The following is a 5,126-nucleotide window of genomic DNA, read 5'->3' on the forward strand; positions in this document are numbered from 1 at the left end:
TCCTCGATATGCTGTTTGGCAAAGCAATGTGATAGATGTGCAGCATTTCATTTAGAGATTCACCTACCAATAAAGAAGTAGAGCAAATGAGAAAGTACTGTTAATGCTGAGAGACTGGGGGACAAGAAGCTGAGTGAAGATCGGGGGAGTTACAGAGATAATACAAAGACAGAAATGAAGTCAGGGAAATAATGCAATTGTATGTAGAGATGATTGGACAGGCAGATGTTATTACTGTGAGTTGGACCCACAGGTTTCTACTACATGTAACACCACAACAAAGGCCATTCATATTTGGTCATTTATATAATGCTGCCTACTTGAAATTCAAGCAGTAAAATAGAAGCTCTGAAGGTCTAAGACTGAGTTGAGAAGGATCATTAAAAATCATTTATCTCTTTCTGTGCTGATAGTGTCCCCGCAAACATGGTGAAAGTTTCTAAAACACCCAAGACTTTATTTAAGAAGTGTGGCTAGCACCAACTCCACAAAATGACACAGTACAAGAAGGGTAAAGATTCTCTGTATGCCCAGGGAAAGCAGCATTATGACAGGAAGCACAGTGAATATGGTGGGCAGACTAAGCCGATTTTTCAGAAAAAAGCTATAACTACAAAGAAGATTGCGCTAAGGCTTGAGTGCACTTAGTCCAACTGCAGATCTAAGAGAATGCTGCTATTAAAAGATGCAAGCATTTTGAACTGGGAAGAGATAAGAAGAGAAAGGTCCAAGTGATCCAGTTCTAAGTGTCATCTTTTGTTTTATTAAGAAGACAATAACATCCTGAGTTTGCGTTAAAAATTATTTATCACATATCCGGAAGGTTTCAAGTGTTGTCTGATCCCATTTGCCATGTATTTCTTTTTCACAGTAGAGTCAGGAAAAGTAATTTGATAACTATGACTTGAAAAATAGGTGCTATAAAAAGTAATTGCCAGTTTTTTACTTTACTTATCTGAGCCCAGGTAGAAAAACCATATCTGAGTACAATACTTAGACTAAAGTTATTTCAGGGTAGAAAGACCATACTTCGAAAAATTCTAAGTATGATTAAAGTCTTTTTAAAAGTAGGTTTTTAAAAATTCAGTAACCAAACCAATTACTTCCATTTATTACTTCCATTTTAAATTGACAAAAAATGCGATCCGTGATTCAAAAATAATTTATTGCTAGAAAGATTGGAGAAGTCCATTACTGTGTTATGTAGCTTCCTCTCCCAAATGTATCTATATTCTGTCTGTTCTTCAGGGTCTGTTTCAAGCCCCACCTCTTGCAGGAAGCTTTTGTTGACTAGCCCACATATATGATAAGTGCCTTCCCCATAGTAGGTAATCAATTAACATATCTTGATTGGTTGTATTGTATTCCAATGGTTAAAGTAAAGGTGAAAGAAGATGAAGGAAGAGCTAAAATAGAATTTTTAGCGCATCTGCACAATAATATTCAAGAATTCAAGGCATCTAACAGAATAACAGTTTCCCCTGAAACGATTTCAGGTAATTTCTCTGAACATATTTAGGGCAATAAAAATATTATAAATCTTCTTAAATTAGTTTAGCTAAAGCTTAGCCCTATCACACTGTTTTATTTTCCATTTCACCGTGAAATACATCATTATATATACATATATTATAGAGAGACCATTTCATTGACCACATGCATGGTCATATAATTCTCTTTTTATTAGCACACTGAGTTCTGCATGCCTTTTGCGGTATGGGTTGATGGCTCAGAAAGAAGTGCAACTTTTCTTTTTAAAATAAATTCCTAAGTGCCTTTGCAGCAAATAAACTTGTAAATAAGAGCTTTATTTCCTTACTTTTTATAATGTCAAAAGAAATCAGACATTAGTATTAATGAATTGCTTTGGGTGATCATATCATGAATCTATTACTTTTTTTAAAAACCTTAGATTAAACGGTTAATTTAATGCTTTGTGGCTTGTAGGTAGATTGTTCTAGCATTTTTGGTTGGTCAGTGACTCCCAGAGGTCTAATAGCCCCATATCTTTTATTTTTAAATGTAATGTTAGTCTAAAATAGATTCAGAAAGAAGTTGATTACTTCATTCTTGAAGGAAGTAAAACAAGGAAGATCTGGTGTCTCTCCAACAAATATTTTTTGAACCCTCATTTTGAAAAAGCAGAAATGGGCTAGGCGCCGTGGCTCACGCCTGTAATCCCAGCACTTTGGGAGGCCGAGGCGGGCGGATCACAAGGTCAGGAGATCGAGACCACGGTGAAACCTCGTCGCTACTAAAAATACAAAAAATTAGCCGGGCGCGGTGGCGGGCGCCTGTAGTCCCAGCTACTCAGGAGGCTGAGGCAGGAGAATGGCGTGAACCCGGGAGGCGGAGCTTGCAGTGAGCCGAGATCGCGCCACCGCACTCCAGCCCGGGGGACAGAGCGAGACGCCTTCTCAAAAAAAAAAAAAAAAAAAAAAAGCAGAAATGAGGTAGTTTCTCAATAGATTTATTTAATCATGCCTCTATATCTATTTTTAAAATCACTATGTAAATGGAAAAGAACTTGTATAGTAGAATTATGAGCCCAAATGACTATTCATTGATATAATGACTTGCTCTCCAAAATGTTATTTAAGTTAACAAGGGCAGATTCTTTCGTTTGGAAGATTATTACCCACCTCCCATTGGGTAACTATCTGTGTCAAATTTTCCTGCTTCTACTGCCAAACCTCAGCCAATTTCCTAAATTTCATGTAAGTAAATCTATAAAATTCACTATCCATATGTATCTGCCAAATTAGTGAACTGTAAGATGAGGATGAATAAAGAAAAGCCTGTAAGAATTATGGAATTTCAGCAATGGCTTAGTTGAAATTCATGAAGGGAATTTCAGTTGAGGGCTTAATGTACATTTAACACTTCGTTGGATGCTAGTGAGGTGAAAAACATATTCTACAATACTTCCCTAAAGAAACAAATAAATACTGTTAGACAGTAAAGGCAATTCAATGTAATAATGTAGTTTTGCAGTTTATGGTATAGGCAACATTGATTTCTGTCTTTCCTACTCTCTCACTCAGGACGAATGAAGAAAAAACGGTCCAGTCACTTGCTTAACTTAGGCCTCAGTTTCCACAACTCCAGTGAGAGCCTTATACTAGGTAATCTTTCTGTAAGGATTCTTCAAACTAACCTCTTCGTTATAAACATATACAGAGTACAGAAACCACTGAGGTTAAATTACTTACTTCCCTAAGGTTACAAATATAGAGTCACAAATTGTATAATATTTAAAATGGGGAAGAGAATATGGAGAAAACTCCCACAAATTTTATTAGGTTGGTTCACAAGTAATTGTGGTTTTCACCGTAATTACTTTTGCCCCAACCTAATTCAGAATTTAAGAGTGAAAAACATTTGAATGCTGAGAAGATAATACATTGTTATAAAGTAATTTGATTTTTTACCATAGATTTGTACTTACCTTGGGTAAGTGCTATTTTCAGAAGACAGCCGAATTTGCACAAACATAGTGGATATTCTGAGTCTCTTGATTGAGAATGAAGCAACAAGATCATATAAAAGTTTATTTGTTTCTGTTGTATAATACAGAATACATTTATCACAACACTTATAGTGTGAGAAATTATTTAAAAAAAAAAAACACTCTATCCCTTCTCCCAGATTTCTTTAATTTCTCATGATAATTGAAATAATCCTTGTCCTTCCTACCTTGGATTCATTCGTGGATAACTTTTCTTAATGATTCCCCACTTCAGTCGATTAATAAAGCTTCAGAATTATTTCTGAAAAATGTTCAAATGTGCCACCTTTTAAATTCCATTGTGATTATAGACTCTCAGGGTTAGTACTTGAAAGCTCACTTCAAACAACTCCCTATCCCATGTTTGAACTCAGCACATCTCCCACTCTCATTGCAATGGCACCAAATAATGCTGCTCAACTCCTGGGCAGAGCATAGATAGGGCTAAAAGTTGCCAGCTACCAAAGTAGCTGCTGCATATCAGGATGAAACCAAGGGACTATAAGGTGGGTTATGAAGTGATGAGTTTCAGCTAACAGGGAACATTAGGAAATGACTGTGGACAAATCCTCACGCTTAATTCAGAGAAAGATGTACTGTTTGATTGGAGCGGGTGAGGAAGAAGAATATCATGCAGACTGTAAAGCCGAGAAGCAATGCTTAAAATGCAAATGTGTTATAATTTTGTGTATGCAGTGTAAAAAGACTACTGGTCATAATTTAAAAAATCATCTAGGTTACACTCACATATGTAAGAACACCAGAATTTCCATTTTAAATTTTAAGAAAATAGACATAATTGTTTGCACCTCTTACATGGCACTTAGCACATTGCATTACATTGTTTTTTCCTTAGATATGGAGTCTTGCTATGTTGCCAAAGCTGACCTTGAACTCCTGGGCTCAAGCGAGCCTACTGCCTCAGCCTCCTGAGTAGCTGAGACTACAGGTGCATGCCACTGCACTTGGCTTCTCTTGCATTTTATTTTTGTTATTTGGTTTTTAACTTATACTTTAGAGCCAGACTTGGTGTTAAAGGTTTTACATGCATCATGTCACTTTTAAATTTGAGTCTTATCTTTCCTACTGGATTATAAATTCACATAGAACAAAGAATAATTTATTCATGTTTATACTCCTCAAGTACCGTTTGCATATATCATTACACATTGTGGCTTCTCTCAATATATATTTTCTGAATAATTAATATACAAAAAGACACAAGCACTGTGGCAAAGGTATTTATAGTGCAAATTTGGAGTTAAATGACCTAAGTTCTAGTCTTTTATTAGCCTCTATGTCCTCATCCGTTAAAAGAGAAAATCAGACTGGATGGTTACTGAGATCATTTCAAATGCTACAACTTTATGAAAATACCAACAGTTTCTAGTTCTGAAAATCCACTTCAAATAATAATACTCAGGTAGTTGATTTTATACCCCAGAAGATTAATAGTTGTGACTCTTCAACTACTTAAGAAATTATTATACAATTTCAAGTCAATATTCACTTCGGGTCTCGAACTTGTCATTTTCCATTCACTCCAGTGTCCTATATTTGAAATGATTCTTAAAGATTTCTGAGTGATTGAAAACAGCTCTTCTTTCTGCCTTTTATT

General features: G+C 35.7%; 1 pseudogene; it reads left to right on the forward strand.

The window, feature by feature from the left end:
* Positions 1–426: 426 nt before the first annotated feature.
* LOC144338661 (large ribosomal subunit protein eL42-like) lies at positions 427–746 on the forward strand (annotated as a pseudogene).
* The last annotated feature ends 4,380 nt before the right edge of the window (positions 747–5,126 follow it).

This window comes from Macaca mulatta, chromosome X, assembly GCF_049350105.2.
Source record: "Macaca mulatta isolate MMU2019108-1 chromosome X, T2T-MMU8v2.0, whole genome shotgun sequence".
NCBI lineage: Eukaryota > Metazoa > Chordata > Mammalia > Primates > Cercopithecidae > Macaca > Macaca mulatta.